A 12,515-nucleotide genomic window follows, 5' to 3' on the forward strand; every position below is an offset into this window, starting at 1 on the left:
CGTTTCTCTTTTAAATTCTTTTCTCTTTTCTCTTCTTTTCTCTTTTCTTTTTTCTCTTCTTTCCTCTTTTCTTTTTTCTCTTCTTTTCTCTTTTTACTTTTCTCTTCTTTTCTCTTTTCTCTTTTCTTTTCACTTCTTTTCTCTTTTCTCTTGTTTTCTCTTTTCTCTTCTTTTCTCTTTTCTCTTTTCTTTTCTCTTCTTTTCTTTTTTCTCTTCTTTTCCCTTCTTTTCTCATTTCTCATTCCACTTTTCTCTCTTTTATCGTTTCTCTTTTAAATTCTTTTCTCTTTTCTCTTCTTTTCGCTTTTCTTTTTTCTCTTCTTTTCTCTTCTTTTATTTTTTCTCTTCTTTTCTTTTTTGTTTTCTCTTCTTTACTCTTTTCTCTTCTTTTCCCTTCTTTTCTCATTTCTCATTCCACTTTTCTCTTCTTTTATCGTTCCTCTTTTAAATTCTATTCTCTTTTCTCTTCTTTTCGCTTTTCTTTGTTCTCTTCTTTTCTTTTTTCTCTTCTTTTCTCTTTTTACTTTTCTCTTCTTTTCTCTTTTCTCTTTTCTTTTCACTTCTTTTCTCTTTTGTATTCTTTTCTCTTTTCTTTTCTTTTCTTTTCTCTTTTCTCTTTTCTCTATTGTCTTGTTTTCTCCTCTTATCTCTTTACTCTTATTTTCTCTTTTCACTTTTCTCTTTTCTCTTCTTTTCTCTTTTCCCTTTTCTCTTCCTTTCTCTTTTCTCTTCTTTACTCTTTTCTCTTCTTTTCAGTTTTCTCTTTTCTTTTCTCTTCATATCTCTTTTCTCTTTTCTCTTATTTTCTCTTTTCTCTTCCTTTCTCATTTCTCATTTCTCTTTTTTCTTTCCTCTTCTTTTCGCTTTTCTCTTGTTTTCTCTTTTCTCTTTTCTCTACTTTTCTCTTCTTTTCTCTTTTCTCTTCGTTTCTCTATTCTCTTTTCTCCTCTTTTCCCTTCTTTTCTCATTTCTCATTCCACTTTTCTCTTCTTTTATCGTTCCTCTTTTAAATTCTATTCTCTTTTCTCTTCTTTTCGCTTTTCTTTTTTCTCTTCTTTTCTTTTTTCTCTTCTTTTCTCTTTTTACTTTTCTCTTCTTTTCTCTTTTCTCTTTTCTTTTCACTTCTTTTCTCTTTTGTATTCTTTTCTCTTTTCTTTTCTCTTCTTTTCTCTTTTCTCTTTTCTCTATTGTCTTGTTTTCTCCTCTTATCTCTTTACTCTTATTTTCTCTTTTCACTTTTCTCTTTTCTCTTCTTTTCTCTTTTCCCTTTTCTCTTCCTTTCTCTTTTCTCTTCTTTACTCTTTTCTCTTCTTTTCAGTTTTCTCTTTTCTTTTCTCTTCATATCTCTTTTCTCTTTTCTCTTATTTTCTCTTTTCTCTTCCTTTCTCATTTCTCATTTCTCTTTTTTCTTTCCTCTTCTTTTCGCTTTTCTCTTCTTTTCTCTTTTCTCTTCGTTTCTCTATTCTCTTTTCTCTTCTTTTCCCTTCTTTTCTCATTTCTCATTCCACTTTCTCTTCTTTTATCATTTCTCTTTTAAATTCTTTTCTCTTTTCTCTTCTTTCCTCTTCTTTTCTTTTTTCTCTTCTTTTCTCTTTTTACTTTTCTCTTCTTTTCTCTTTTCTCTTTTCTTTTCACTTATTTTCTCTTGTTTTCTCTTTTCTCTTCTTTTCTCTTTTCTCTTTTCTTTTCTCTTCTTTCCTTTTTTCTCATTTCTCTTCTCGTTTTCTCTTCATTTCTCTTTTCACTTCTTTTCTCTTTTCTCTTTTCTCTTTTGTATTCTTTTCTCTTTTCTCTTTTTTCTCATTTTCTATTTTCTCTTTTCACTTCTTTTCTCTACTTTTCTCTTTTCCCTTCTATTCTCTTCTTTTATCTTTTCTCTTTTTTGTTTTCTATGCTCTTCTATTCTCATCTTTTCTCTTCTTTTCCCTTTTCTCTTTTCTCTTTTCCCTTCTTTTCTCTTCTTTTCTTTTCTCTTTTCTCTTCTTTTCTCTTCTTTTCACTTTTCTTGTCTTTTCTCTTTTCTCTTTTCGCTTCGTTTCTCTTTTCTCCTCTCTTCTCTCTTCTTTTCACTTTTCTCTTTTCTTTTCTCTTCTTTTCTCTTTTCTCTTTTTTGTTTTCTTTTCTCTTCTTTTCTCATCTTTTCTCTTTTCTCTTCTTTTCTCTTTTCTCTTTTCGCTTCGTTCCTCTTTTGTCCTCTCCCTTCTCTCTTCTTTTCACTTTTCTCTTTTCTTTTCTCTTCTTTTCTCTTTTCTCTTTTCTCTATTGTCTTCTTTGCTCTTCTTATCTCTTTTCTCTTCTTTTCTCTTTTCACTTTTCTCTTTTCTTTTCTCTTCTTTTCTCTTTTCTCTTTTTTGTTTTCTTTTCTCTTCTTTTCTCATCTTTTCTCTTTTCTCTTCTTTTCTCTTTTCTCTTTTCGCTTCGTTCCTCTTTTGTCCTCTCCCTTCTCTCTTCTTTTCACTTTTCTCTTTTCTTTTCTCTTCTTTTCTCTTTTCTCTTTTCTCTATTGTCTTGTTTTCTCCTCTTATCTCTTTACTCTTATTTTCTCTTTTCACTTTTCTCTTTTCTCTTCTTTTCTCTTTTCCCTTTTCTCTTCCTTTCTCTTTTCTCTTCTTTACTCTTTTCTCTTCTTTTCAGTTTTCTCTTTTCTTTTCTCTTCATATCTCTTTTCTCTTTTCTCTTATTTTCTCTTTTCTCTTCCTTTCTCATTTCTCATTTCTCTTTTTTCTTTCCTCTTCTTTTCGCTTTTCTCTTCTTTTCTCTTTTCTCTTCGTTTCTCTATTCTCTTTTCTCTTCTTTTCCCTTCTTTTCTCATTTCTCATTCCACTTTCTCTTCTTTTATCATTTCTCTTTTAAATTCTTTTCTCTTTTCTCTTCTTTCCTCTTCTTTTCTTTTTTCTCTTCTTTTCTCTTTTTACTTTTCTCTTCTTTTCTCTTTTCTCTTTTCTTTTCACTTATTTTCTCTTGTTTTCTCTTTTCTCTTCTTTTCTCTTTTCTCTTTTCTTTTCTCTTCTTTCCTTTTTTCTCATTTCTCTTCTCGTTTTCTCTTCATTTCTCTTTTCACTTCTTTTCTCTTTTCTCTTTTCTCTTTTGTATTCTTTTCTCTTTTCTCTTTTCTCTCATTTTCTATTTTCTCTTTTCACTTCTTTTCTCTACTTTTCTCTTTTCCCTTCTATTCTCTTCTTTTATCTTTTCTCTTTTTTGTTTTCTTTGCTCTTCTATTCTCATCTTTTCTCTTCTTTTCCCTTTTCTCTTTTCTCTTTTCCCTTCTTTTCTCTTCTTTTCTTTTCTCTTTTCTCTTCTTTTCTCTTCCTTTCACTTTTCTTGTCTTTTCTCTTTTCTCTTTTCGCTTCGTTTCTCTTTTCTCCTCTCTCTTCTCTCTTCTTTTCACTTTTCTCTTTTCTTTTCTCTTCTTTTCTCTTTTCTCTTTTTTGTTTTCTTTTCTCTTCTTTTCTCATCTTTTCTCTTTTCTCTTCTTTTCTCTTTTCTCTTTTCACTTCGTTCCTCTTTTGTCCTCTCCCTTCTCTCTTCTTTTCACTTTTCTCTTTTCTTTTCTCTTCTTTTCTCTTTTCTCTTTTCTCTATTGTCTTCTTTGCTCTTCTTATCTCTTTTCTCTTCTTTTCTCTTTTCACTTTTCTCTTCTTTTCTCTTTTCTCTTTTCACTTCGTTCCTCTTTTGTCCTCTCCCTTCTCTCTTCTTTTCACTTTTCTCTTTTCTTTTCTCTTCTTTTCTCTTTTCTCTTTTCTCTATTGTCTTCTTTGCTCTTCTTATCTCTTTTCTCTTCTTTTCTCTTTTCACTTTTCTCTTCTTTTCTCTTTTCTCTTTTCCCTTTTCTCTTCCTTTCTCTTTACTCTTCTTTATTCTTTTCTCTTCTTTTCAGTTTTCTCTTTTCTTTTCTCTTCCTTTCTCTTCTCTCTTTTCTCTTATTTTCTCTTTTCTCTTCCTTTCTCATTTCTCTTTTCTCTTTTTTCTTTTCTCTTCTTTTCTATTTTCTCTTGTTTTCTCTTTTCTCTTCTTTTCTCTTTTCTCTTTTCTTTTCTCTTCTTTTCTTTTTTCTCTTCTTTTCCCTTCTTTTCTCATTTCTCATTCCACTTTTCTCTCTTTTATCGTTTCTCTTTTAAATTCTTTTCTCTTTTCTCTTCTTTTCGCTTTTCATTTTTCTCTACTTTTCTCTTCTTTTATTTTTTCTCTTCTTTTCTTTTTTCTTTTCTCTTCTTTTCGCTTTTCATTTTTCTCTTCTTTTCTCTTCTTTTATTTTTTCTCTTCTTTTCTTTTTTCTTTTCTCTTCTTTTCTCATTTCTCATTCCACTTTTCTCTTCTTTTATCGTTTCTCTTTTAAATTCTTTTCTCTTTTCTCTTCTTTTCTCTTTTCTTTTTTCTCTTCTTTCCTCTTTTCTTTTTTCTCTTCTTTTCTCTTTTTACTTTTCTCTTCTTTTCTCTTTTCTCTTTTCTTTTCACTTCTTTTCTCTTTTCTCTTGTTTTCTCTTTTCTCTTCTTTTCTCTTTTCTCTTTTCTTTTCTCTTCTTTTCTTTTTTCTCTTCTTTTCCCTTCTTTTCTCATTTCTCATTCCACTTTTCTCTCTTTTATCGTTTCTCTTTTAAATTCTTTTCTCTTTTCTCTTCTTTTCGCTTTTCTTTTTTCTCTTCTTTTCTCTTCTTTTATTTTTTCTCTTCTTTTCTTTTTTGTTTTCTCTTCTTTACTCTTTTCTCTTCTTTTCCCTTCTTTTCTCATTTCTCATTCCACTTTTCTCTTCTTTTATCGTTCCTCTTTTAAATTCTATTCTCTTTTCTCTTCTTTTCGCTTTTCTTTGTTCTCTTCTTTTCTTTTTTCTCTTCTTTTCTCTTTTTACTTTTCTCTTCTTTTCTCTTTTCTCTTTTCTTTTCACTTCTTTTCTCTTTTGTATTCTTTTCTCTTTTCTTTTCTTTTCTTTTCTCTTTTCTCTTTTCTCTATTGTCTTGTTTTCTCCTCTTATCTCTTTACTCTTATTTTCTCTTTTCACTTTTCTCTTTTCTCTTCTTTTCTCTTTTCCCTTTTCTCTTCCTTTCTCTTTTCTCTTCTTTACTCTTTTCTCTTCTTTTCAGTTTTCTCTTTTCTTTTCTCTTCATATCTCTTTTCTCTTTTCTCTTATTTTCTCTTTTCTCTTCCTTTCTCATTTCTCATTTCTCTTTTTTCTTTCCTCTTCTTTTCGCTTTTCTCTTGTTTTCTCTTTTCTCTTTTCTCTACTTTTCTCTTCTTTTCTCTTTTCTCTTCGTTTCTCTATTCTCTTTTCTCCTCTTTTCCCTTCTTTTCTCATTTCTCATTCCACTTTTCTCTTCTTTTATCGTTCCTCTTTTAAATTCTATTCTCTTTTCTCTTCTTTTCGCTTTTCTTTTTTCTCTTCTTTTCTTTTTTCTCTTCTTTTCTCTTTTTACTTTTCTCTTCTTTTCTCTTTTCTCTTTTCTTTTCACTTCTTTTCTCTTTTGTATTCTTTTCTCTTTTCTTTTCTCTTCTTTTCTCTTTTCTCTTTTCTCTATTGTCTTGTTTTCTCCTCTTATCTCTTTACTCTTATTTTCTCTTTTCACTTTTCTCTTTTCTCTTCTTTTCTCTTTTCCCTTTTCTCTTCCTTTCTCTTTTCTCTTCTTTACTCTTTTCTCTTCTTTTCAGTTTTCTCTTTTCTTTTCTCTTCATATCTCTTTTCTCTTTTCTCTTATTTTCTCTTTTCTCTTCCTTTCTCATTTCTCATTTCTCTTTTTTCTTTCCTCTTCTTTTCGCTTTTCTCTTCTTTTCTCTTTTCTCTTCGTTTCTCTATTCTCTTTTCTCTTCTTTTCCCTTCTTTTCTCATTTCTCATTCCACTTTCTCTTCTTTTATCATTTCTCTTTTAAATTCTTTTCTCTTTTCTCTTCTTTCCTCTTCTTTTCTTTTTTCTCTTCTTTTCTCTTTTTACTTTTCTCTTCTTTTCTCTTTTCTCTTTTCTTTTCACTTATTTTCTCTTGTTTTCTCTTTTCTCTTCTTTTCTCTTTTCTCTTTTCTTTTCTCTTCTTTCCTTTTTTCTCATTTCTCTTCTCGTTTTCTCTTCATTTCTCTTTTCACTTCTTTTCTCTTTTCTCTTTTCTCTTTTGTATTCTTTTCTCTTTTCTCTTTTCTCTCATTTTCTATTTTCTCTTTTCACTTCTTTTCTCTACTTTTCTCTTTTCCCTTCTATTCTCTTCTTTTATCTTTTCTCTTTTTTGTTTTCTTTGCTCTTCTATTCTCATCTTTTCTCTTCTTTTCCCTTTTCTCTTTTCTCTTTTCCCTTCTTTTCTCTTCTTTTCTTTTCTCTTTTCTCTTCTTTTCTCTTCTTTTCACTTTTCTTGTCTTTTCTCTTTTCTCTTTTCGCTTCGTTTCTCTTTTCTCCTCTCTCTTCTCTCTTCTTTTCACTTTTCTCTTTTCTTTTCTCTTCTTTTCTCTTTTCTCTTTTTTGTTTTCTTTTCTCTTCTTTTCTCATCTTTTCTCTTTTCTCTTCTTTTCTCTTTTCTCTTTTCGCTTCGTTCCTCTTTTGTCCTCTCCCTTCTCTCTTCTTTTCACTTTTCTCTTTTCTTTTCTCTTCTTTTCTCTTTTCTCTTTTCTCTATTGTCTTCTTTGCTCTTCTTATCTCTTTTCTCTTCTTTTCTCTTTTCACTTTTCTCTTTTCTTTTCTCTTCTTTTCTCTTTTCTCTTTTTTGTTTTCTTTTCTCTTCTTTTCTCATCTTTTCTCTTTTCTCTTCTTTTCTCTTTTCTCTTTTCGCTTCGTTCCTCTTTTGTCCTCTCCCTTCTCTCTTCTTTTCACTTTTCTCTTTTCTTTTCTCTTCTTTTCTCTTTTCTCTTTTCTCTATTGTCTTGTTTTCTCCTCTTATCTCTTTACTCTTATTTTCTCTTTTCACTTTTCTCTTTTCTCTTCTTTTCTCTTTTCCCTTTTCTCTTCCTTTCTCTTTTCTCTTCTTTACTCTTTTCTCTTCTTTTCAGTTTTCTCTTTTCTTTTCTCTTCATATCTCTTTTCTCTTTTCTCTTATTTTCTCTTTTCTCTTCCTTTCTCATTTCTCATTTCTCTTTTTTCTTTCCTCTTCTTTTCGCTTTTCTCTTCTTTTCTCTTTTCTCTTCGTTTCTCTATTCTCTTTTCTCTTCTTTTCCCTTCTTTTCTCATTTCTCATTCCACTTTCTCTTCTTTTATCATTTCTCTTTTAAATTCTTTTCTCTTTTCTCTTCTTTCCTCTTCTTTTCTTTTTTCTCTTCTTTTCTCTTTTTACTTTTCTCTTCTTTTCTCTTTTCTCTTTTCTTTTCACTTATTTTCTCTTGTTTTCTCTTTTCTCTTCTTTTCTCTTTTCTCTTTTCTTTTCTCTTCTTTCCTTTTTTCTCATTTCTCTTCTCGTTTTCTTTTCATTTCTCTTTTCACTTCTTTTCTCTTTTCTCTTTTCTCTTTTGTATTCTTTTCTCTTTTCTCTTTTCTCTCATTTTCTATTTTCTCTTTTCACTTCTTTTCTCTACTTTTCTCTTTTCCCTTCTATTCTCTTCTTTTATCTTTTCTCTTTTTTGTTTTCTTTGCTCTTCTATTCTCATCTTTTCTCTTCTTTTCCCTTTTCTCTTTTCTCTTTTCCCTTCTTTTCTCTTCTTTTCTTTTCTCTTTTCTCTTCTTTTCTCTTCTTTTCACTTTTCTTGTCTTTTCTCTTTTCTCTTTTCGCTTCGTTTCTCTTTTCTCCTCTCTCTTCTCTCTTCTTTTCACTTTTCTCTTTTCTTTTCTCTTCTTTTCTCTTTTCTCTTTTTTGTTTTCTTTTCTCTTCTTTTCTCATCTTTTCTCTTTTCTCTTCTTTTCTCTTTTCTCTTTTCGCTTCGTTCCTCTTTTGTCCTCTCCCTTCTCTCTTCTTTTCACTTTTCTCTTTTCTTTTCTCTTCTTTTCTCTTTTCTCTTTTCTCTATTGTCTTCTTTGCTCTTCTTATCTCTTTTCTCTTCTTTTCTCTTTTCACTTTTCTCTTCTTTTCTCTTTTCTCTTTTCCCTTTTCTCTTCCTTTCTCTTTACTCTTCTTTATTCTTTTCTCTTCTTTTCAGTTTTCTCTTTTCTTTTCTCTTCCTTTCTCTTTTCTCTTTTCTCTTATTTTCTCTTTTCTCTTCCTTTCTCATTTCTCATTTCTCTTTTTTCTTTTCTCTTCTTTTCTATTTTCTCCTGTTTTCTCTTGTCTCTACTTTTCTCTTTTTTCTTTTCTCTTCGTTTCTCTTTTCTCTTTTCTCTTCTTTTCACTTTTCTCTTTTTTCTTTTCTCTTCTTTTCTCTTTTATCGTTTCTCTTCTTTTCCCTTTTCTCTTTTCTCTTTTCCCTTCTTTTCTCTTCTTTTCTCTTTTCTCTTCTTTTCTCTTTTCTCTTTTCTCTTCTTTTCTCTTTTCTCTTTTCTCTTTTCCCTTCTTTTCTCTTCTTATCTTTTCTCTTTTCTCTTTTCTCTTTTCTCTTCTTTTCTCTCTTCTTTTCTCTTTTTCTTTTCTCTTCTTTTCTCTTTTCTCTTCTTTTCTCTTTTACTCTTGGGTAAAGCTTTTATGCCTTCTCCAACTGTGGCTTCCTGACTGCAGAGAAAATAAAACAAGACGTCCTCCTTACAAGCATGGCTTTTGTAAGTATGTAACAACATTTATAATTTGGAGATGCCGTTGTTGGTTTGGGGTGTACAAAGTTTAAAATTGCACAACACCGGGTTATAATCCCAATCAAATGACGCAGAATTTTGGCTATAAATTCTGTGTTTTACAATCTTATATTCCACACCCATCTGATGAAGGAACAGCAGTCTGAAAGCTAGTGCTTCCAAATAAACCTGTTGGACTATAACTTGACATTTATGGTAGTGATGACCATCACAGTCACAGACCAGCCTTCCCAGTTCCTGCACTTACCTAATGATTAGTATAGAGCTGGTAGCATAGCTACAGTCACAGTTCATCTAGTGAGACAAGAACAGTCAAACGAGGCTCTCTCAGACTTGCCCAGGATAAGTAAAGAAAGTTCAGGTCGAAAAGTATTGACAGATTTGTGCTTATCTTTGTAGGTGCCTTCAAATGTCATGTTCTTTCCAAATAACACACCACAGTGAGAAAAGTCAACCATTCCCTTCTCTGAACTTTATTAGCAGCAAGTTTCAAAGCAATATCAATAAAAAGAAACCCTGAATATTCCCTGATTCTGAAACAATACGTTTTGTGAAAATGGTAGAAAGGATGCATTTTTAAAAAAACTTATCCAACAGTACTGAGATGCTAATTTAAGAAAAGAGCAATTCTCATGTTCAATTACACAGAGTGTAAACTAATTTTAAGGGGACAGCTAAAGAGATTAAGCTCATGGATCATTAATACAACTGTCTTATACTGCTGAGATAAATTTTGAAGACAGAGGTTGGGCCTTGAAATGTAGAATAAGACCTAATTCCATAATTATCCGTGTATTGTATTATTGCTACTGCATGTTCTTGCTCCCCAGAAGTACTGGTTACAAAATCCAGTTTGCTGTGAATCAGATGCAGAACTTTAGATAGTCTTTATTACTGTATGCATATGAAATTTAATCCTATCGCCAACAGATTATGAATTATCAATGTGAACTTAAATCTAAAAACACATAAGGCAGACAGATGAATGAGACAAGCAATCCTATTAGGAATATGATGGGTGGGAAATATAGGCAAGCTGCTGTAACAGGAGCACCATTTAATAAAATATAACTAAATTTAAATTATCCTAAATGTCCATGCAGGACATTATTTATAAAATTGCTGCCATTTTGTCCCCCATCAGTTGACCGTGATCAGCAAGTTAATTGCCATTTGCTGCATTTATATTCCATATGAAAAATATCCCAAAATGCAGAACACTGACCTACAAATCTCCCTTGTATTTACATGGGGAAGGATTTGGAAATCCAACTTCAGTGTTTCTGGTTGATGCTGCATGTATCCCGGTAACACCCAAATTTGAATACAAGGTAAGCATTATGTACCTTGGCTCACCATTTTCCCTATAACTGAAATGAGAATCATGTTTCCACGACCTCCCCCCCCCCCCCCCCACCAACGTCTCCATTATATTCTCCTTTATTGGCTTGAGGACAAAAAATTACCAATACCGTTGCTTGCTTTATCAAGTATTCTTTATCATCAGCTTTGATCTGTTCATAATGGTGACAAGCTCTCATATGAACTGCAAAGTAATTAAATCAATGGTCCCGTACCCTTTCAGTTAATTAGCTAATGCGTGTTTTCCAACAATTCTGACAACCTATTGCACTCATTGCAATGTTTGTAACTTATATTCAGAGTAGCTAATCGTTTATCTCTGCAGCAGTTCAGAATTTTGGAAATGCATTTTCAAGTTATAATTTATATCGGTAACTCCAATAAATTGCAGTTAACTGGTAAAACTTTTTTTTTAAAAAATAATTCTAACTCCATCTTTTCTCGATGTTTCAGTCTCTATTTAGGTTCGATTTGTAACAGCAAATGCTTTCTGGAAAATACACCAGTTATTTTCATTTATTTTTAAAACCAGCAAAAGCCGCTCTTGGAAGCAGCTTATCGCGCAAGAAATTGAGTCCACAATCGCTGTCCTAAAACTGAGATTCCGAACATCAAACTCTTTACTTGCTGACTCGTTGGAAGATGTAAGTTTGCAGGATGAGACGGCGCTGTGTCATTACTGTGCAACTCAAGTATTTGGTTGGTCCTGTACAATCGCTATTTATGTTGCATTAGCCACTGAAGCTTTTCCGAATTCGTCCAGAGTTTTGTCCGGAGCCTTTCACTTTATTGATTTCAGCTTTTAATGAAAGAGAGAAGAAATTGATTTAACTTCCGTTTGTCTAACTAAGTATTAGTGAAAGTAATGCTGTGGCATAGCTCTCTCCTTAATTACACTGCCATTAATTCTAGAATTAAATGAGGAGGTTTAATAAATCAGATTTATGTGGTGGAACAGATCAATTACCTTATGCTGTGTTAGACTGCTGATTCCTCCCTGGGAGACTGATCGAGGGTCGCTGAGTGGTAAGAAGTCTGAATATCTCTTAGTTGTACCGTTTCTGATGAAAATCCCAATGTGAAGATTGAAGGGCAAGTAAGATTAATTAATAGAGGCTTTATAAACCCGCAGTCAAAAACAAAAGGGTGGATACCAGAATGTGTCGCTATTTACTTATTTATTCTTGTCGTTATTTCACTGTTTCGGACGAGGATTTAACTTTCCACAACTGGGTTAGACATACAATTCCTGAAATACAACTCGGGCCCATTTGTTAAATGCTGCCATGCAACTGCGGAATACACCATTGGAGGTAAATCTGTAGCGATGTGATCGAACATAAACCAGTCAGTGAAGACCTCTATAAACAAATGTAGTAACTTCTACTTAATGAGGTAAGTCATATTGTTGAATGTAACTGGGCAGTGTAGACCATTGAAAATTGGATGTACTGTATAGAAAATGATTTAAACAGACGCAGCCTCTTTCTGTAATTTCATATGATACAGAGATGGCAGAAAATATAGATTGAAGAACCAATGACTAAGATCGGGCCATTCATTTTGAAGTCAGTCAGAGCAATGTTACAAGCTGGTAGATAAATATCTGTCACCCAGACGCTCTGTAGTAAGGCAGCAGCGCGGGGGCCCTCTGACATTTTGAATAGGTGTCATTTAGAAAGCGCCTGTGTGAATATTTTCATTTGAAGAGCCCGTCAAGGCAGCGTCGTGTCTTTTAAGTTGTCAGCCGGCCCTACCTGACTGGTTAGAGTACTGACTGGTTAGCCGCCCAACCTCAGAGCAGGAGGTTGCAGGAAAGATTGTCTACTTGTTGCTGCAGGGGCTGGTATCCATTTAAAATGAACAAAGGCCCTCGAAAGGCGCTATCTAAAGGCAGGCGGGTGTGCGGGGGGTAAGTGGATTGGCAGTGAGGGCGATGCAGTGTGATGGGAGTGAGGGATGGACTGAGTGAAGGGTGGACTGAAGGATGGAGGGAGGGAGTGAAGGATGGAGTGAGGGAATGAGGGATGGAGTGAGGGAGTAGGGGAGGGAGTGAGGGATAGAGTGAGGGATACAGTGAGGGCATGAGGGAGCGAGGGAGGGAGGAAGTAAGGGCATGAGGGAGGGAGTGAGGAAGGGAGAGAGTGAGGGAGGGAGAGAGTGAGGGGGGGAGGGAGTCAAGGATGGAGTGAGGGAGTGAAGGATGGAGGGAGGGAATAAGGGATAGAGTGAGGGAGTAAGGGAGGGAGCGAGGGATAGAGTGAGGGAGTGACGGATGCCTTGAGGGCATGAGGGAGTAAGAGAGTGAGGGAGGGAGGGTGCCCCTCGCTCGCCCCGAGTTGCTCTCAGAGAGTCTCCGGCTCCCTGCAGCTGACTCGGGCACTGCAACTTCCGCTCTGCAGTCTCCGGCTCGCAGAGGAATTACAAAGAAAATGACTCGCCCAGGGTGAAGACGTGAAGGGATAATATCTCTGCTGCAGCCTTTCGGATAGAGGGATGGAGGGGTGGGGGTGGGGTGAGTTTGAATCTCCA

At 33.5% G+C, this 12,515-nt stretch overlaps 1 protein-coding gene across 2 annotated transcripts in view; it reads left to right on the forward strand.

Moving 5' to 3' along the window:
• Positions 1 to 10,767: 10,767 nt before the first annotated feature.
• The window catches only part of colq (collagen-like tail subunit (single strand of homotrimer) of asymmetric acetylcholinesterase), a 116,096-nt gene continuing 114,348 nt past the window's right edge, over positions 10,768 to 12,515 (forward strand). The window contains exon 1 of one of the 2 annotated variants that reach the window (XM_072575017.1): positions 10,768 to 11,009. The gene's annotated coding sequence lies outside the window, so the exon portion shown is untranslated. Of the gene's footprint in view, positions 11,010 to 11,047; positions 11,379 to 12,515 lie in introns of those variants that run through there. The other variant, XM_072575014.1, reaches the window with a different exon arrangement.

This window comes from Chiloscyllium punctatum, chromosome 8 (assembly GCF_047496795.1).
Source record: "Chiloscyllium punctatum isolate Juve2018m chromosome 8, sChiPun1.3, whole genome shotgun sequence".
Taxonomy (NCBI): Eukaryota; Metazoa; Chordata; class Chondrichthyes; order Orectolobiformes; family Hemiscylliidae; genus Chiloscyllium; species Chiloscyllium punctatum.